General features: G+C 46.5%; 1 long non-coding RNA gene across 1 annotated transcript in view; it reads left to right on the top strand.

The window, feature by feature from the left end:
• Positions 1–5,863: 5,863 nt before the first annotated feature.
• Positions 5,864–21,803, top strand: part of LOC140464594 (uncharacterized) — a 22,967-nt gene continuing 7,027 nt past the window's right edge. The window contains exon 1 of the long non-coding RNA XR_011954944.1: positions 5,864–6,163. This is a non-coding gene — a long non-coding RNA (uncharacterized lncRNA). The remainder of the gene's footprint in view (positions 6,164–21,803) is intronic.

Here is a 21,803-nt window from a genome sequence, read left to right as displayed (position 1 = left end):
GGCCTAACCAATGTCCTGTCCTGACATGACCTCCCAACTCCTGTACTCAATGCTCTGACCAATAAAGGAAAGCATACCAAATACCTTCTTCACTATCCTATCTACCTGCGACTCCACTTTCAAGGAATTGTGAACCCGCACTCCAAGGTCTCTTTGTTCTGCAACAGTCCCGAGGACCGTACCATTAAGTGTATAAGGCCTGCTCTGACTTGCTTTTCCAGAGTGCAGCACCTCACATTTATCCAAATTAAACTCCATCTGCCACTCCTTATCCCATTGACCCATCTGATCAAGATCCCATTGTAATCTGAGGTAACCTTCTTTGTTGTCCACTACACCTCCAATTTTGGTGTGATCTGCAGACTTACTAACTATACTTCTTGTGCTCACATCCAAATCATTTATATAAATGATGAAAAGTAGTGGACCCAGCTCCCAATCCAGGAGGCAGGCAGCCATAAGTGCCATTGAATGTCCCCAGATGGTCGCTTTGGGCACCATTCCAAAATGTGGTAAATGTGGTGTAGTTGTGACCATGAGATTGGTGAGGAACAGGGAGGGGGGCATACGTGAGAGATTGTATTGAGGTTGGAACTAACCCTTGAATGTATCCATGGCATACCCCACTGATTGCCAGCAGAGCTAGGTATTATCCCCCTGAGAGTTTGTGGTGCCCACCCACTTAAGAAAACCAGGAGGGATGTGAAAGGTTGTAACTGCGGCGGAATGATCTTGATCCAGCCACCATTCAGCAGGGTCAGCCTCATTAAATGGGCCTCAAGGGGATCCCTCCCTTGGAGCGGATGGGAATATTGGCACAAACCCAGCAGCTAGAGTGGTTGACCTTCTGTGCATAAAGGTAAGTCATGTAAAGAAAAGTGTTGAAGTGTAATTCCCATTTTGGGCCATTAGGCTGTCCACAGGGCCCCAGTCAAACATAGTTAACGTCAGAAAAATAAGCATAAGCAGCACAATGAAGGGCATAGCAATCACGCTGAGCCATCTGCAGGTCGAAGGCTGTACAAGTGTCTTGGTACTGTTCTTCTGGTGTTCCTAGGGGGTAGAGCTCTCTTGCACTGCGTAGTGAGTGTCCATTTGGGCCTCCCCTTGACCTTAAGGTCTGTGCAGATCACCAGAAGGACTAGGAATGAGCCTTTCCTTCTCGGAGAAAGAGAGTTCTTTTCAAATGACTTAATCATAACATAGTCCCCAGGTAGGAAAGGATCCCTGGGTTCACTGCTAGGAACAGGAAGGGCTGCCTTAATGAGGTCATGATTGTGCATGATGAGCTGAGACAGAGCCTTGGTTTAATCAAGGAGAGACTCCTGTATCACACCAGCAGGGAGGTTGGGGGCTGTAGTTGCAATAGGCATGGGCCTGCCCATCAAGACCTCAAAAGGGGGTGAGAGGCCTGTAATCGGGTTAACCTGATTCCTGATTGTGTATAGAGTCAGAGGCAACGTGTCAGGCAGGGCAAACCTGTGTCCTGTGCAATTTTAGTAAGGACAGTTTTGAGAGTGCCACTCATCATTTCCACCATACCTGAGGACTGTGGTTGATAAAGGATATGATGTTTCCAGGTTATCCCCAGAACCTCACTAATCACTGTGACAATACCTGCAGTGAAATGATTGTCCCTATCACTGTCAATGGAGCCCGGGACCCCAAACCTGGGGATGACATCTCTTAATAAGCATTTAACCACTGTTCAAGCATCATCTTACTTGGTGGCAAAAGCCTCCACCCATTTTGAAAACATGTCAACAATCACTAGCAGGTAGTGGAAACCCTGCCTTGTTGGCATGTGTGCAAAATCTATCTGCAATTGAGCAATTGGGCCTGCAGGGACCGGGAGGTGGTCGTACTTAGCCACTGGTTTAGTTATTGTTCCACAGGCAAATGAGGCACCGTGATAACAAAGTGCAAGCAGCCGTTGTAAAACCAGGGGCATACCAGGAATGTGCAACAGCATGCCGTATGCCTGCTTCCCAACATGCCCAACCCTGTGGGCAACTAGGGCAAGGACGTCCAGGTGGGATTTAGGGCAAATAATGCAGCCATCAGGACGCGGAGTAAGCAGGATTCTGTGGCGCCCAAACGGGCCCATCGATCCTTCTCAGAATTGGGGGCTGATTACTGAGCCACTCGGATGCCCTCAATCAGGTCAGGAATGATGGGAAATTGTTCTATTTTAGCGGTATGCAAAACATGCATATAAGAAATGCTAGTGGCCATATGGGCAGCTCTGTCAGCAAATGCATTACCAAGGGTGACAGGATCCCCAGCAGCCATATGGGCAGTACATCTGATGACCGCTATAGTGGATGGGAGAAGGATGGGAGAAAGATTATTAATAAGCTGACCTGAGGAGGTGATGAAGCCTCTATGCTTCCAGAGGGTGCTGAAATCGTGAACCATTCCAAAAGTGTAGCGGGAGTCTGTGTAAATATTAACAGATTTGTCAATGGCTTGGATTCAAGCCCTGGTGAGAACGAACATTTCAGCGTGGAAGTACCATTAGGAAGCGCAGCGGACTCAAGGACTTCAGAGGGCGTACATATCACATAGGTAAAAACAATGACTGCAGATGCTGGAAACCAGATTCTGGATTAGTGGTGCTGGAAGAGCACAGCAGTTCAGGCAGCATCCGAGGAGCAGTAAAATCGTAGTTTCGGGAAAAAGCCCTTCATCAGGAATAAAGGCAGAGAGCCTGAAGCGTGGAGAGGTAAGCTAGAGGAGGGGGTGGGGTAGGGAGAAAGTAGCATAGAGTACAATAGGTGAGTGGGGGAGGGGATGAAGGTGATATGTCAGGGAGGAGGGTGGAGTGGATAGGTAGAAAAGAAGATAGGCAGGTAGGACAAGTCATGGGGACAGTGCTGAGCCGGAAGTTTGGAACTAGGGTGAGGTGGGGGAAGGGGAAATGAGGAAACTGTTGAAGTCCACATAGCCAGCTAGTGTCTGATGTTGAGAGGGCCAAAAGGATGAACCATCGGTGAAAAGGACCATATCAGAGTTAATCAAAGGGGTTTCAGAAAGATCGGGGTAAGGGGTGACGACCTCATGAACAACCTGCAAACAGTCATGATCAGCCGTCAGAGAGTGTTCGGTGGGAGGAATTAAGGTTGCAAGATTCAGGGCTGGGGTGCGGCACAGAACGGGAAGGTAGGATGACCTCATAGCCCAGATGCCTGGATGCAGTAGAATGCTGGGTTGCTGCAGAATTTAGCAGCAGAGAAACTGAATGTAGAACAATTACTGTGCATGGGTAATCCAGCACAAGAGGGGTAGGCTTTTCAACCGTTAAAGAGGCAGCTGCCACACCTCGCAAACAGGCCGGCATTCCCCTCACTATATGTGGTAACTGCACACAGTGAAAGGCTATAGGCACCCTGGAGTTGTTCAGGGAGAGGTGGGCGCCACAGGGAGTGGAGTGCATTATTTCCCCCTCCAACTCTATTTTGATTTAGTCCCTACCCTCCCCTTCTCACTGTTTGATCACGCAGCATTGCCCTTTGATGTGAAGGGCAGTGCTTGTCAGTGGCCACTCGGGTGTTTCCTTTCTTTCTGGTGGTGGAAAGTTGAATAAAGATTCGTTCACCTTGTGTCTTTCACTGTGTCTCACACTTGCACACACACAACATGGGTGCTGGGGGTAAAAGAAAAAGAACTCCCATAAACTCTGCAAAAATAAGAAAAAAAAGCGAAAAAAAGTTAATAGGCTATAGGGCGCCGGAGATCCCCATGCATTTGTGTCAGAATGCCTGAAGCATATTCCTCCTTCTCAGCAACATAACGCTGGAACGGCTGCGAGCAATCCAGAATAGGCAGTGTGGGCACAGAGCTCAGTCTTTAGATTAGATTCCCTGCAGTGTGAGGACAGACAGCCAAACACCAACCCTCCAAAGAGTAAGCCACCTCTACCCTACATTTATTTCTGACACTATGGCCAATTCACCTGACTTGTACATCTTTGGATTGTGGGAGGAAACCCATGCTGACACAGGGAGAATGTGCAAACTCCACACAGACAGTTACCTAAGGCTGGAATCAAACCCAGGTCCCTGGTGCTGTGAGGCAGCAGTGCTAACCACTGAGCCACTGTGCCATCTTGACTTTAGCTCTTCAAAAGCCTGTGTCATTTCAGGAGTCCACTGTACTTTAGTCGGTTGTTTTGGTGAAGACGCCCACCCAAGAGGTGCATCGAACTCACAAAGGTCAGGAATCCAATGCCCATAGTAATTCACCATGTCCAGGAAAGGCATTAGTTCAGTGCGTGTAGTGGGGGACAGAGACTGGTAATGGCAGTGGTAGGATTCTGGTACCTTGTAAGAGTGCAAAGCCCACGTATTGTACTTTAGGCTGACAGAGCTGCATCTTGTCAATATCCTGTGCCAGGGACTGAAGTAGGGCAACAGTATCTTGCATGCAGGCCTCAGCAGAGGTGGAGGTGACAAGTAAGCCATCAGTGAACTGAATGAGAACACTGTTACAAGGCATGTGGAGTGTCTGCTGCACAACGGGAGCATGGACAGTGGGGCTGTCCTTATACCCTTGGGGAAGCTGTGTCCATGCATACTGGCAGCCACCAAAGGTAAAGACGAAAAGGTATTGACTTTCAGGGGACAATTTAATAGATAAAAAGGCAGAGCAGAGGTCAGTCACTGAAAACCAAACAGCGGAGGCAGGGACATTAGTGAGAATAACGTTGTTATCAGTCACCACAGGGGAACAGGGAGCAACAATGACATTCACAGCATGTAAATCCTGCACAAACCCCCTATCTGTTTGGTTTTCCAAGCTTTGGGACGGGCAAAATGGAGTGTTGCAGGGGCTCCGCGTGGGCACAAGGATGCCCTTCTTTAGGAAGGAAGTAATGACTGGTCATATCCCCTCTGTCGCAGTGGGTGTTAATGGCAGACTGAGGGCAGGTGAGCGCCAGCCCTCAAGGTGACGGTGTGTGGTGGGACAGAAAGGACCAAGGTTAGGGTGGGTGCATCCAAAGCACGGGCGGCATGCCCTCCAGGAGCCATGGGCGATCGCAGGAAGATGCGGCTAAAGGGTCCAGAGTAGTAAAGGTAGCTGTAACGGTGATGCCAGGGAAACGCACACAGATTCCGTTCGGATCCAGCATATCAGTATGCAATGGAGATGAATCGTCAGGGGTTATGGGCTCGAACGAACAGGGAAACTCGCAGAGACGTGAATGCATGGAGGCGAAATCACTAAGTGTCCAGGGGATTCCAGGATGATGGGAATCAAAGGGATAGCGTCAGGGATAAGCCAAGACTGCTGAGATGTCAGTGAGACTTCAGCAGCGAGTCCCTGGTGTGCAGATAGCAAAGACCAGTCAGGGTAATGTTGGTCTCTTTGTTCAAATGTGAATCCGCAAACGCAGAGTATATAACCAGTCGGGAGTGCAGAGTCAAGCAGCCATGCAAAGGAGATCACCAAGGGGATGGAAAGTCAACAGAACTCAAGTGCAGAAAAAAGGCCACAAGAGGATGAATGGGCCCCGCGCATCTGTGTAATGAGGGAGTCAAAAAGCGAGCAAACCAGGTGACTGGCACAGTGCCAGGGGAAGAGGGCAGCCTCAGATGGCGGCGGTGGTGGGTCAGTCAGTGCAGAGCATAGCGTAGTATAGCGAAATTCAGCAATCTCTAAGACAAGGCCCTGAGATGAACAGTGAATGGAAGCATTTAATTTGCAGAGAGTCTCATGGCCCAGTAAAGCAACTGGACAGAAGGCAATCACTCAGTGGCATATGGCCTCCCTTATTGTCTAGGGATAAAAATCTGTTTTGACTAGTGACTGTGTCATGGTAGGTGTTAATAATTGCATAATCTTGCACAGGCGCATACAGGAGGTACTTATCGATAAGCAAATCAAAATACTGGACAGTCCAAATATTATTGCTTCTGCATCAAACTCTGCTGTTGCCTTGTCCTTGAGGAACATTGTGGACATTGAAGCACTGGAAAATCCCACATCTGTTTTTGGAGCGCACACTGAAGAAGGCGATAATAGTCGAGTCAGGAGCGGTGACAGGTCCAGCGCTAATGGCGATCTGATCAGAGAAAGGCTCAAGTATGGGTATACCGGAGACACCCACAGTACTGACTGATTCGGAACTGAGGGAGAGACCCGCAGAGGGAGGTGCAGAAGAGTGAGTGGCGCTGGAATCCACCAAAACCGGAACAACCCCCCCCCCCCCCCCCCGTCCGTCTCTGTTCTCACCATGGGGTTTTTAGATGGGGATTGAGAGAGAGACATATCGAAGCAGCCTGCTGAACCTCCCCACTGAAGCAGTCCTCATCATTAGGGCAATGGGGAGACGGGGTCGGCACTGTGGTGTAAATGGTGGCTGTATGAAGCAGCCGTGCTACTGTTACACTCCCAGTGGCCACATTGACCGCAAGACCAGCATTTGCCAAATTTCCTATCCGGTTGAAATAAACCTTATGACTGACGTGGTGTGCTTACTAAATGCAGATAAGCCTCTTTGTTGCCCTTAGTATCCAAGAGATCATATCTGTCCATGTTATGAAGGGTAGTGAGTGTATCTTTCCAAGTGGCAATCTACCAGGTAAGGTTCTGGGTTTTGTAAATCTGAGCTGGATGTGGCAAGATGCAATTGATAAGGGTCTGGATGGCGAGTTTCTCATTGTCCTGGAGAGGAAGGCCCGCTCAACTCTCCCATGTGTCCCTAAAATGGGCAAGAAAATCAGGGACAGTTTTAGATGTCTTTTGCAGGCAGTGAGTGACCTCACCACAGTCAGTTTGTTATCTATCTATGATAGCATCCTTAACATGTCTACCCAGCCAATGGCCCAGTGTCTGGAGGGAAAATCAATGGAGCCCTTAATGGTAGCCCAAAGGGAATCGTAGGCCAGCTGAAGGAAAGTTTGCACATCCTGTGGAAGGCAACTGTAGATGCCCGCCAATTTGTGAGAGCCAATTATAGAAAGGAACAGGATGCTTAATGTGATCCGGGGCATGCTGCAACATGCCGTGGACCTCAGCATGGGTCCAGGGTTTGTCAAGTGGCATATTACCTACCATAATTCTGGGCAATTGTGGCGCAAGATGGCTATCAACGTCCGATGAGGCCCCTCCCTCTGAATCAGCGCGCTGCTGTCACCAATTTAACAGTTATCATAGTGGTGACCAGAGGCTGCAGTGAAACAGCAGACACAGGTGTTATTGCATCACCACCCTCATGGGGGGGGGGGGGGGGGGAATGTTCGAGAAGTGGGGCTGAAGCACTGCTGCCTGCAATGCCGGCTTGGGCTCCATTGCAAGTGGCAACAATCTCATTCATTAAAGGTTCAGGCTCAGGAGGCGAAACAGGGACTTTAGGGAATTGAGGCGAATAGGGCGGGAATGCAGAGGGAACAGACGCAGGAGAGGGAGGATTTCCAGAGGGTTCCTGGTGATCCTTCATCTTGTGGGGGCTGGTGTCCTTTTGCAATTTCCTTAAACTTTTCTAGGTATCGGAGTGTGTAATTGTCATCCCACAATTGTTGGAATCACCACACTCTCCCTTGATGTTAACTAACCAGTAATCAATCTTGCCTAATTTGAATGAACCTACGTAAGGCCAATTTCCATGGGACCACCCATATATGTCAAAAGTAAAATGAATAACATAATGGGTGAAAGGGTTTCAGAAAAGACTTCTCTCCTCCCATTGCTCCTCCCCTGTTTACATCTGTTTCTAATCTAAACCCGGTTGTTCATCTCTGAACTCATCCGGCCTTGTCTGTGACAAAATGTTTATCTCTGGCCTCACAAGGCCGTTTGACCACATCCTGTTGTGGTCCATTGTTAGGTATATCCTCCTTCACTACCATCTGTTTCCCTTACTTGTTATGACCTCATGACTTCTTGATTGTGGTTTGTTCTTGTTTTTGCAGAAGCGGGAAATAGATGCTGATAACTACTGTTTGTACAGGTGTATCTAGTTTAACCCCCTCCCCTCACAGCACCTTATCTATTTGTCTGTAACATCTACCATTGTTTGCAGGCACATTTCATTCTTGCATGCACATTTTAGCTAATACAAAAACAATTATATATTTCCTTCACATAGTTTTTATTCTTGTTGACTCAGCTCTTGACTGAAACAATTATACACTGGTGTGAGTTCATTTACCGTGCATAAGTAATTATGATTGCAGAAGTAACACTGCTTTACCTATATCCCACAACTTCCCCCTTTTTCTTTAATTATCATTTATTACCTTCTGCATTTTTCTTTTACGTTGCTTCCAAATTGACGAGCATCTTACCCAAAATTTCATTTATTTTGGAAATCTCCCTGAAGTCACTTATTCCTTCATTGTTTAATCCTTGTAGAGCCCTTCTCTCTGATTGCTCTTTAGGGGCATTTGTTTCATCAAGGCTGTCTCAATCAGGGTATGATACAACAGCCAATGGCTACCAATACCCCGGCTACTACTATCAGAGAAGTAAGGATGGAGACCACCACCCCCTTCCATTTTCCAAACCATGATTCAAGCCATCCCCTGAGAGATGTATCTACTCCTGAATTCTCAGCCAGTTCTCTGCTAAAGTAGCCTATCCCCTTAAGGCCTGAGTAATTGAACCATCAGGCGCAGTGTTATTAGGAGTAAAGGTACAACAGCTTCCTCCCAACATCACACACGCACACCCTTTTTCCACTAAAATCATATCAAGGGCCATTCTGTTTTCCCATGCCATCCTACTTGTCACATCAAGCTGTTCTGATATTCCTTTAACCGCATCTCTTGTATAATTTATAAATCGCTGTTGATTATAGAAAATGTAATTTATCCAATTTACATTTTTATTAATCTTTACCCACCAGAAGAGAGCTGACTCAAAGCCTGCTGCAATCTGGTTGCGAGCCTTGAACTCATCAGGTACCCCTCTTGGAACTCCTATAGAGTCTAAATAAATCCTGCCATTGAAAGAGGTGTCTAACAGTGATCTCCCACTCCTTCCCTTTTTCTCTACTATCTTTTCCTTCTCAAATGCCAGGATAAATGGAATTGCCAACTGTACAATTGCACATATCCCTCTCCAATCCGGAAGTAGGGTGGGTCTCAATATTTTGCCTCCACAGTCCCACCACAGATCCGTTCAGGGAACATTTAGTGCTGAGTAGTTCCCTCCCTTGTCCATTTCAGTGACATTCTTAATCTCTGTACATAATTTCAGCTCCCCCAAGTCTCTAGACCAATTTGTACCTTGTCTACGCACACACAACGTGTGATTTCCAACTGCGGCTGAAAACGTAGGGGGGTTGGGGAATGCTTTTAAGTCTTTCTTCTCCAAGGGAGGGAACATCAGAGATAGAGAGATCCTATTATTCCATGCAGTCTCATCCTGGTACAGGGCTATCATACATTTCATGCCCTTCCTATCTTGCTTCCACCCGAGCGGAAAGGGAACCACCTGGGCCATTGGTCTACTGGAGACACATGCATAGCAATTGCTCTTGTTCAGACTTTTTACAGTATACTTTACCCATTCAACTCAGGCATTTGCATCCCCGTACCCAGTTTCTATTTCAATGGTCTGTTTCAAAGTCCTTCACCTGTACAATTTTTACTACTTTAAGGTCATCGGGAGGGGTGAAGGGTTGTACCTTATTATCCAGTAGTTCTGCCCGTTTTCCCTGTCCTATGCTAATTCAAAAACAACAGCCCAAGAAATCCTTCCCGTTTGTTTTCATTCCTATCCCAAATGTTTCATTTAATTGTATATCATAGGTGCCCCCCCCCCACCCCCAGAGTTGCTTCATGCCATGTGGTTTTCTTTATCGTTAGGTATATTGGGTTACACTTTTTAATCGGGACAATCAAGAGCTGATCGGAAGGGGACCCAGTGTACTGCGACGAAACAATTATACCAAGTACCATCCCCGAGACCATCCGCAAAGGACTTAAGATGTATCTCTGAGCTGCTGTACTGTCTCTGATTATCTACATCCCCACAATTTACTAAGCTACATGCATCAGGTCTATTACTTGTGGATTATCAGACTCAAGGACTGTTAATAACATATATGAAAATAATGTTTGACAAAATCCCAATACTAAGAGAGCTTGTATCATAACCCCAAGCATCCCCAGCATTCTAAAAATCGTGCTGAAGCACAAAAAGACTTAATATACAATCCTACAGAAATAATCCCGCGCTCGCATCGCCACTGCATAATCTGTTACTCAAAGTCTCTTTAGCCTGAGTTTCAGTGGTGCTTCCGTTGATTCGACTGTCCAGACTTCTTCCTCAACTGGAGATTCCATTGGCCCTTTGACCTGAGTGTAGTGAGTCCAGCCTTTCCCCGCCATTCTTATCGCTGTTTCAGTGGTCAAAAGAGCCTGGTACGGCCCTTCCCGGTCCGGTTGCAATTTAGTCTCTGTCCATGATTTTACTAAGACCCAATCTCCCAGTCGAATCGAATGAACAGCAGGGCGGAGTCTGTGCCAATAAACTCTGTTGCCTGAGGAAAGACAAACAGGAGGACAAGCCCAGTATATACTTCTTTAAGAACAAATCTTTAGTTTCTGGGATTGGCAGTGGCCAGAGATAGGAGCTTCCCAAGGACCTGGGACAGTAGGTATTAAGGAATAAACCACCGCTTCCTGTGGATTCAGAGCTGCTTCTTTAGTTAACTCATCAGCCAATAATGTAGCTTTCCATTCTTTAATTAACAATGAATTAATGCATTCATGTTTTAACTTAGCCATGAATCAATATGACAGGTCACTGAGAATCTGTGATGGGATCCTGGCAATTAATATTGATTCAGGCTAGCCCACAATCGATTTATTGTAAATATTAATTATTAATTATATATCAAATAAATATAAAAACCATTGTCTGTAATTCAGGGTGGAAACGCAACAAATGGCCAAAACATTTTTAAAACTGTAATTGTGCAGTTCTGTTTGTTTACTAGTCACTTGTGACTTCTCATTTTGTTACTGTAATTGTTTTACACGAGCACATTCATTTTTAAGAACCTCACAGATTTCATAGCATCATTTGCAGTTAATTCAATCCCAATTTGGTGGCAGTATTTTGTCATGAGCACAAAACTAATTCTTCGTGCCTCTCATCACAAAATTGTCGCCATTATCCAATTAACTCGTTCGTTCCCGCTGTCTTAGGCTTAAATTTTAAGGATGACCTTACTGCCCCTGTATCGACTAGGAAAACTATGTCCTCTTTATAAAGTCCCACCTTTAAATTTATCAAGGGTTCCTGGTGGGTCCACGGGGGCAGGAACTCCTGACACCCCTATTTTTCAACAAGGTTCATAAATGGTACTGCCTTTACTTCCTTTTTCAAATCTGGACACTCTCTCTTAAAGTGACCTGTCCTTTCACAGTAAAAACATCCCACCTGTGGGGATTTCCACTTCAATCCTTGTTCCTGTCCACCAGACCCCTGAACATCTCCTCCCCGACCATTCCGGTTTCTTTCTCCTTTTAGTTTTGTAGGTATAATTGAGGACACTGTACAGAGGTTCATTCCCAAGAAAAGAAAGATTAACCAGGGAGGGATTAGACAACCTTGGCTGACAAAGGAAGTCAGGAAATGTATTAAAGAAAAAGAGAGATCCTATAAAGTGGCTAAGAACAGTGGGAAATCAGAAGATTGGGAAGGATACAAAAGCAAACAGAGGATAACAAAGAGTGTAATAAGAAATGAGAGGATCAAATATGAAGGTAGGCTAGCCAGTAATATTAGAAATAATAGTAAAAGTTTCTTTCAGTACATAAGAAACAAACGACAGGCAAAAGTAGACATTGGGCCACTTCAAACTGATGCAGGAAGCCTAGTGATGGGAGATAAGGAAATAGCAGGAGAACTTAACAAGTACTTTGCGTCAGTTTTCACAGTGGAAGACATGAGTAATATCCCAAGAATTAAAGGGTGTCACGGGGCTGAGTTGAGTATGGTTGCCATTACGAAAGAGGTAGTGCTAGAAAAGTTAAAAAGTCTTAAAATTGATAAATCTCCTGGCCCCGATGGGATACACCCTAGAGTTCTGAGAGAGGTGGCTGAGGAAATAGCAGAGGCATTGGTTGAGATCTTTCAAGAGTCACTGGAGTCAGGAAAGGTCCCGGATGATTGGAAGATGGCTGTAGTAACCCCCTTGTTCAAGAAAGGATCAAGGCAAAAGATGGAAAATTATAGGCCAATCAGCTTAACCTCGGTTGTTGGTAAAATTCTAGAATCCATCATTAAGGATGAGGTTTCTAAATTCTTGGAAGAGCAGAGTCTGATTAGAACAAGTCAACATGGATTTAGTAAAGGGAGGTCATGCCTGACAAACCTGTTGGAATTTTTTGAAGAGGTAACAAGTAGGTTAGACCAGGGAAACCCAGTGGATGTGGTCTATCTAGACTTTCAAAAGGCCTTTGATAAGGTGCCACACGGGAGGCTGCTGAGCAAGGTGAGGGCCCATGGTGTTCGAGGTGAGCTGCTGGGATGGATTGAGGATTGGCTGTCTAACAGAAGGCAGAGAGTTGGGATAAAAGGTTCTTTTTCAGAATGGCAGCCGGTGACGAGCGGTGTCCCGCAGGGTTCGGTGCTGGGGCCACAGCTGTTTGCATTATATATTAATGATTTGGATGAGGGAACCGGGGGCATTCTAGCGAAGTTTGCCGATGATACGAAGTTAGGTGGACAGGCAGGTAGTACTGAGGAAGTGGGGAGGCTACAGAAGGATCTAGACAGGTTGGGAGAGTGGTCCAGGAAATGGCTGATGGAATTTAACGTGAGCAAGTGCGAGGTCTTGCACTTTGGCAAAAAGAATAAAAGCATGGACTACTTTCTAAATGGTGAGAAAATTAATAAAGCCAAGCACAAAGGGATCTGGGAGTGCTAGTCGAGGATTCTCTAAAGGTAAACATGCAGATTGAGTCCGTGATTAAGAAAGCGAATGCAATGTTGTCTCTTATCTCAAGAGGGTTGGAATATAAAAGCAGAGATGTACTACTAAGACTTTATAAAGCTCTGGTTAGGCCCCATTTGGAGTACTGTGTCCAGTTTTGGTCCCCACACCTCAGGAAGGACATACTGGCACTGGAACGTGTCCAGCGGAGATTCACACGGATGATCCCTGGAATGACAGATCTAGCATATGAGGATACTGGGATTGTATTCGTTGGAGTTTAGAAGATTAAGGGGAGACTTAATAGAGACGTACAAAATAATACATGGCTTGGAAAAGGTGGATGCTAGGAAATTGTTTCCGTTAGACGAGGAGACTAGGACCCGTGGACACAGCCTTAGAATTAGAGGGGGTCATTTCAGAACAGAAATGCGGAGACACTTCTTCAGCCAGAGAGTGGTGGGCCTGTGGAATTCATTGCCACGGAGTGCAGTGGAAGCCGGGACGCTAAATGTCTTCAAGGCCGAGATTGATAGATTCTTGTTGTCTAGAGGAATTAAGGGCTACGGGGACAACGCTGGTAAGTGGAGCTGAAATGCGCATCAGCCATGATTGAATGGCGGAGTGGACTCGATGGGCCGAATGGCCTTACTTCCACTCCTATGTCTTATGGTCTTATGGTCTTGTCCCTTTTCTTTATTATCTCATCAACCGTGGCTATCATTATTTTTGCCTTTTGTTTCTACTTCTCATGTTACGTTGCCAGATCAATTGCTGACCTGATTTAACCAACTGAACAACCTTAGGGCCACCTAATGGCCATTCTTCATCACCCAATGTCTTATTTAGACCTTGAGAATTTTTTTTAAAAGAAATATTGCAATATTTCTTGCTCCCCATAACTTCAAATACTAATTCATCAATTTATGATTGTCTAACTTTAAAGCCTGTTCCTAACTATACATTTTGGAACCTTACTTGTAAATATATATTTATATATTGTAAATTCATTTATTCAGTATTTAATATTTAAAAGTAAAATGCATACAGTTCCCAACTTTAATATCTACTAAAGTTACCCAGTTTTAGTCCCTTAATTTAAATCCAAAATTAGTTTTCTTAAGTAGTCCTGACCAATCATTGCTCAATTACAATGCTATAGGTTGTGAAATAATCGGAGCTGCCTTAAAAGGATTTGTCGATTCAAGTTAAAAAAAACTTCTAATGCATGAGCAATGGCCAAATTCAAGATCACAGATTTTAACAATAGGATTTTTTTACTACAACCTAATGTTGAACTGAAACTTCAACTGTCCTCCATAAATCGCTTTTATGTAAGGACAAAAGAGATTAGTTAGAAACTGATAGTAAGGCAGTCATGACTTGTAAAAAGAACAGGAGTTAACATTTTATTTCATAATCACTGTAAAATCCTTAACCTTAAAAGGAAATCATGTTAAATTTCCATAATAAAAATCAGATTCAAAACAGTCCTGGATCTCAAGCTCCAGGGAACAAAGCACAAACCCTTAATCACCGACAAACAAGTGTGCATTCAAACCGAATCACAAAGGGTTAAACTTTCTACCAGCTGTACAGCTCTTTCCTCTCTCTCTCTCTCACATACACACACCGTATCTCACAGACACTTTGAGCTTCCCACAACACCTCTAGGTGCTCCTCGCTCCACCCGCCTATCTTTTGAATGTTTTTTTCTGAATGTCTGGCCATGATTCAGTTACAAAGTGTACCCTCAGTAGCCCTTCAGCTAGTAGACCTTCTGACTTGAAGCATAATCTGATTCCTCCTGACTGTAAGGCTGTTTCTCATTGACAAATAAATTCAAATATTTACAAACCCAGTCTTCGTCCGACCCGTACTTTGGCCAGAAGACGGCAGGACGAAGAATTGATTCCGTAGTGCATACAAAGCAACAATATTTAATTGTCTTTTTCCCTTATTATTATTAGTATTATTTTTCCAATGCCACAACATCCTGCCCAACGGACTTTCTGGAGGGATGTTGTAAGGGACCCCACCTCCATTTCCATTTCCTTTTTTTCCTTTTGTTTTCCCGGAGGATTTTTCCTTACCCATGACACAGCCAATATTGAGTTCCTTCGTTAGTCCCTTATTAACTACTAAAACTCAATCCCGGCCACCAAGGTAGTACTTAAAAGTCAATTTTCTTACCTGGGTCTGTGCATAGAGTTGCCTGGCCCCTTTTTGCCGTAATTCCTATCAACCTCCTTTCACTGTCTGATCCAGATGTCTCTCTTGTGGGATTCGTACCAGTCGCCCAAGGGAACGGACCAAACCGGGACACGAGACCGCTCGTCAATCTGGAACGGATGTGTCTTCCCAGTGTCCAAGGCCAGCCACTCCCCCCGGTGATGGAAGAATATCCTGGATGAAGCCCCCAATTGTGAGAAATGAAGCTCAATCACTTCAATAATTTCAGTCCGAGACATTTTCTGAATCAGTAGTGTCATTTATTAGGCTCTTGCAAGTGGGGTGTCGTGTCCACTGTCCACAAGGCAGGGACACACACACTGAATTCAACTAGTACACAATATTTATGTAACTAGTTTCTCTTCTCTCCTCCAATTGCTCCTCCCCTGTTTACATCTGTTTCTAATCTAAACCCGGTTGTTCATCTCTGAACTCATCCGGCCTTGCCTGTGACAAAATGTTTATCTCTGGCCTCACAAGGCCGTTTGACCACATCCTGCTGTGGTCCATTGTTAGGTATATCCTCCTTCACTACCAGCTGTTTCCCTTACTTGTTATGACCTTATGACCTCATGACTTCTGATTGTGGTTTGTTCTTGTTTTTGCAGAAGTGGGAAATAGATGCTTATAACTACTGTTTGTACAGGCGTATCTAGTTTAACCCCCTCCCCTCACAGCACCTTATCTATTTGTCTGTAACATCTACCATTGTTTGCAGGCACATTTCATTCTTGTATGCACATTTTAGCTAATACAAAAACAATTATATATTTCCTTCACATAGTTTTCATTCTTGTTGACTCAGCTCTTGGCTGAAACAGTTATACACTGGTGTGAGTTCATTTACCGTGCATAAGTAATTATGATTGCAGAAGTAACACTGCTTTACCTATATCCCACAGCATGGACAAGTTGGACCGAAGGATCTGTTTCCATGCTGTACATCTCTATGACTCCATGACTGTCGGCAGTCTCCCACCAAACAATGTCAGCTGGTGAACTCGGAGGTACCAGAGGTTCTCCCACCTCATTCTTGCACTTCGCGTGTTTACTATGGAGCTACTGTGTCCTTTTCAAGGGAGCGAAAGATTGTGGGCCACCCTGCTCAGCAGGACAAGGTAACCTCATCCCCGGGATCAGCTCATCACTGGCGAAAGTTGCAATCCCATTGATCTGTATATCGGTCAACTAGAGCAAACGAACAAAACAAAGTAACAAAGCGAAGCAAGCCAAGCCAAAAGACAGAGACAACAGAGAAACTGAGACAAACAACAAATATCAGGATCCTGGTCAATCTCTCAAGGTGGATGCCACTGAATTAGTTACAAGGTCTGGCGCGGTGTCCTTCCACCCAATCTTGCTACAGAGTCTCACAGCTGTAGCTATAAAGGAACCCAGTTCCCTTCTCAAGCTTGTTGGCTTAGAGGAGAAACGGCCACAAACTGCCAGGGAAACACTTTGGAGCAACTCCAAAACTTAATGTCTGTCGCCACAGCCCGACTAGCCTGTGGTTCAAGGTTTACCAAAATAAAGCTCAATCTCTACCAGATGACTAAGGATCACTAACCTAAAACTAGTCACCTCCAGCACCACAGTCTGGACGCTACGTCCAGGGCCCTGATGGAAACGGTCAAAGACGCCAAGCTGCACGACGTCTTCAGCACCCCTGCAGATGGAGCGCAGCGTAGATACACCTGGTCACGGGCAGACGGGTCTATCCGCTCAAGGATAGATTACCTGTTTGTGTCCCGAACGCTCTCGGTCAGATCCACCGACGTCAAGCCGGTGTTCTTCTCTGACCACTGCCTCCTGCTGGCCGACTGTCACCTACAGGACAAACAGCGGGCGGGCAAGGGAACGTGGAAACTGAACACTAAGCTGTTGACCCCGGGAAACATCGAAGAGCTCAAGAGGGATTACGCAGGTTGGAGAACCGTGAAGCCCCTCTTTGAGTCTCCAGCGGACTGGTGGGAAACGGTAAAAGGGAACATCAAGAGGTTCTTTATCCTCAAAGGTGTCCAGGAGGCGAGAGAGAGGCGGGGAAAACTGTCCCAGCTCCAGGAAAGTATGCAGAACCTGCTCCTGCTGCAGACGATGGGGGTCGATGTCACGGAGGACCTCAAGGAGGTGAAGGGCCAGCAAGCCTCGCTCTTTGCCTCGGAGGCCTCCAGGATAATCTTCCGGTCCAGGGTCCGCTCGGTGGAGCAGGACGAGACGTGCTCACGTTTCTTCTTCCAGAAGGTGCACAAAGAGAGCTCCGTGCTCAGCAGCCTGAAGGAAGAAGATGGCTCGGTAACGTCATCTCAGGCTGACGTCATGAGGATCAGCAAATCCTTCTACGCCAGCCTGTATGACTCGAAGCCGACCGACAGCGCGGCCTCCCAGTCGTTCCTGTCCTCTATCACGGAGGTCCTAGATGACGGAACACGAGAGAGGCTGGACCAGCCGCTATCTCTGGATGAACTGACCAAGGCCCTCGAGTCCTTCGAAAAGAATAAAACTCCCGGAAGCGACGGCTTACCGGTCGAGGTTTATTCCGCTCTTTGGGACTTGATCGGCCAGGACCTGCTGGAGGTGTATGTCAGTATGCTTCGGGCAGGTACCATGAGTGAATCCATGAGGAAAGGCATCATTACCCTCGTCTACAAGCGGAAGGGGGAGAGGGAGGAAATTAGAAATTGGAGACCGATCTCACTGTTAAATGCAGACTACAAAATCTTGTCAAAGGTCATCGCCAACCGGGTCAGGTCTGCTCTGGGATCGGTGATCCACCCGGACCAAACCTGTGCTGTACCGGGCAGGAAGATCTCTGAGAGTCTCGCACTCCTCAGGGATACGATCGCCTACGTGCAGGACAGGGGGGTGGACACCTGCCTCATCAGCCTGGACCAGGAGAAAGCCTTTGACAGGATATCGCATACATATATGAGGGATGTCCTCTCCAAAATGGGCTTTGGGGAGGGAATCGGAAATTGGATCAGACTGCTCTACACCAACATTGTCAGTGCAGTCTCAATCAATGGGTGGGAATCAGATAGCTTCCCTGTAAGATCTGGAGTCAGGCAGGGATGCCCCCTCTCACCCGCCTTGTTTGTGTGTTGCATAGAGCCATTTGCCGAATCCATCAGGAAGGATGCGAGCCTGAGAGGGGTGACTATTCCTGGCAGCGGGGGCCTGCAGGTTAAGGCCTCCCTGTACATGGATGACGTCGCTGTTTTCTGCTCGGATCCGCTGTCCGTGCACAGACTCGTGTGCATCTGTGACCAGTTCGAACGGGCCTCGGGGGCCAAGGTAAACCGAGGCAAGAGCGAGGCCATGCTCTTCGGGAACTGGGCCGACCAATCCTCTATCCCCTTCACCGTCAGGACGGACCACCTGAAGGTGCTGGGTATTTGGTTCGGGGGGGCTGGGGCGTGCACCAAGACCTGGGAGGAGCGGATCAGGAAGATGAGACAGAAACTAGGCAGATGGGGGCAACGGTCGCTCTCCATCGCGGGAAAAAACCTGGTCATCAGGTGTGAGGTACTCTCAGTATTGCTATATGTGGCACAGGTCTGGCCTATCCCCAGGACCTGTGCCGCCGCAGTCACCCAGGCCATCTTCCAATTCATTTGGAGATCAAAGATGGACCGGGTCCGAAGAGACTCTATGTACAAAGACCGGTGCAATGGGGGAAAAAGCACGCCCAATGCCACCCTCACCCTGATGGCCACCTTTGTGTGTGGCTGCATCAAGCTGTGCGTGGATCCCCGGTACGCAAACACCAAGTGTCACTACGTACTGAGGTTCTACCTGTCCCCGGTGTTGCGAAGGATGGGCCTGGCCTCGCTGCCGCGGAACGCTCCGAGTAGTTGGACCGTTCCGTATCACCTGTCCTTCGTGGAGAAATTTATGAGGAAAAACACCTTTGACCACAAGTCCATCAGGAAGTGGTCAGCACGTAGCGTCCTTGAGACCCTTCGGGAAAAGGAGAGGGCGGATCCTGTCGAGCGGTTCCCTGAGCAGACTGTCAAAGCCATTTGGCAGAATGCCTCATCGCCAGAACTTTCCAACAAGCACCAAGACGTGGCTTGGCTGGTGGTGAGAAGGGCTCTGCCTGTGAGATCCTTTATGCATGCCCGGACTCTCTGCCGCACCGCACGCTGCCCTCGAAGTGGCTGCGGGGGGGACGAGACTGTCACACACCTCCTTCTGGAATGTGCCTATGCAGAGGAAGTCTGGAGAGGAATGCAGTGGTGCTTGTCGAGGTTCGTCCCGAGCAGCGCCGTGACGCGGGACTCCGTGCTCTACGGCCTGTTCCCCGGGACTCACACCGAGACGAACATTAACTGCGCCTGGAGGATCATCAACTCGGTGAAGGACGCTCTCTGGGCGGTCCGAAACCTGTTGATCTTCCAGCTGAAGGAGTTGACCCCGACCGAGTGTTGCAGACTGGCACATTCCAAGGTCCAAGACTACGTGTTGAGGGACGCGCTGAAGCTTGGGGCAGCTGCCGCCAAGGCGCGGTGGGGAAAGACCACCGTGTAAGATCGGCCTGCCGAAAGAAGAACAGGGGGCCCATACAGACGTTTTTTTGGGCTCTGCTGATGCCTCAGCCAAATATATGTATATATACAAGATTGAAAAATGCACAGGATTGTAAAGGACAAGGATAAAGTCGAATCTGTGTTTGTAAATATGGACATATGTATGGCATGATCCAATGTACAGACTATCAAATCATTTATGAATAAAGTATATTTTTGAAATAAAAAAAAAATTTTAAAAATTCATTCTTGGAACCTGGGTATTACTGGCTGGACAGAATTTTACTGCCTGTCCCTTGCCCTTTTGAAGAGGGTGGTGAGCAGCCTTCTTGAACTGGTCAAGGCCACATGCTATATGTTGACCCACAATGCTGTTCGGAAGGGAATTTCGGGATTTTGTTCCAGGTCCAGTAAAGGAATGGTGATGTATTTCCAAGTCAGAATGGTGAGTGGATTGGAGGGGAACTTGCAGGTGCTAGTGTTTCCATGTACTAGCATCAAATATACAGGAAGAAATGGAATTAAACAAAGCTCTTTGCAAGGCAATGGAACTCTCGCCTAACACAATAAGTAACAAGCTTTCCTGCAGCATTTCACCTAGATGTTTTTTTTCTTCTAACCTCCTAGTTATATATCTTTCTTCTCTTTGACTTTTTCTCTATTTTTGTTTTTTTTCATTTATAAACCCCTGCACTACCACCAGCGAGCAGCAGTGCTTATTCCTCCCCAGTACCCGTGTCATGTGTGCGCAGGTATAGGACACAGTGAAGAAACAACAAGGGCAGAAACCTTTACTGACATTCCACCATCAGGTGGCCAGTGACAAGCAGTGCCCTTCACATCAAAGGGCAATACCTACGTGATCGAAAAAGTGAAGGGGAGGGCAGAGATTAGATCAAAATAGAATCGGAGGGGAACAAAAACACTCCATGTCCCATGGTGTCCACCTCTCCCTGAAAACCTCAAGGGGTTGGTATAGACGGTGTTTTTTTTTCTTTTTTTCTTTTCCTTTTTTTCTCTCTTTTTTTAACCCCATAATACCGCCTAACTGCGGTAGTGCTTGTTTTTTAGAGCTCCAGTAGAGGGAGCAGTTCCTGCACATACACTGATAGTGCCAGCTGCAGTGAGTCAGTCTGTGATTTTATGATTTGTGCTAGATGGCGATTTTAGGTCACATTTTGAGATGCAAAGTGATACGCAGTAAGAGGGAATACCGTTAAGTTAAAACTGTCACATGACTGCTCCCAAATATGTTCAGTTAATTTTCGGTCATTGTGACTAAAATTCAGTCAGCTTCATATGGTCAGGAAGAAGAGATCACATCCAGAGTGGGACACAGACTGAGTGAATGTACAGGTCTGGGATTTGGAGATGGTGTAGGAATTCAGTGCAGAGTGGAATTAGGTGCTTTTTCCTTGCACTCTTTTGACTCAGATTTTAAATTTTCTTTAAACAAGATACACTGAAGCCCAAGAGGGGGACCCAGCACAAAAAAAATGACATCAAAGGAGTTCATTGATTGGTGACAGCTATCAATTTGACTATCCTCTATGGTTTGCAGAGGAATGTTGAGTTGCATGGAAAATTATGGAAAGGGTTAAGTGGGGAGGGGAGAGCTCAGCAGAGATTATTAATGAGGCAGAAAGTGTGGAACAGTTCAGGAATATAGTGCAGGCACAGCAGCTAAAGAGATAACTATGAGGAGGGGTAATCAAGGCAGGACTGAGGGTGTTGTACTCAATAGCACACAGTCTACAAAACAAGGTGAATGAGCTTGTAGAGCAGATTTAAATTAGCCGTGGCTTCACTTGGAGGTCGCCACTGATGATGTTACCTAGCCAGGTAATGAAACGTCTGGATATCAAACCTACAGCTCAACGAGCAAACCTACACCTGAGCTACAAACCTTCACAAACCTTGCAAAAAGCAGGTATGATGTTGTGGGTGCAGATATGCCTGCAAAGGGATCCGGGCTGGGAACTAAATATCCACAGCCAGGCAGACGAGCAGGATTGACTTGTTGGTAAGGAATGAAATTAAATTGATAGCAAGAAATGAAATACTCTGGAAAGTGTAGAATCTGTGTGGTAAAATTGAGAAACCACAAAGGAAAATAGACCCTGATGCGAGTTATGTACACGCCTCCTGGAAGA

This window comes from Chiloscyllium punctatum, chromosome 40 (assembly GCF_047496795.1).
Source record: "Chiloscyllium punctatum isolate Juve2018m chromosome 40, sChiPun1.3, whole genome shotgun sequence".
Taxonomy (NCBI): Eukaryota; Metazoa; Chordata; class Chondrichthyes; order Orectolobiformes; family Hemiscylliidae; genus Chiloscyllium; species Chiloscyllium punctatum.
The sequence above is the reverse complement of the archived record's forward strand: the minus strand, read 5'-3'. Positions and strand labels throughout refer to the sequence as shown.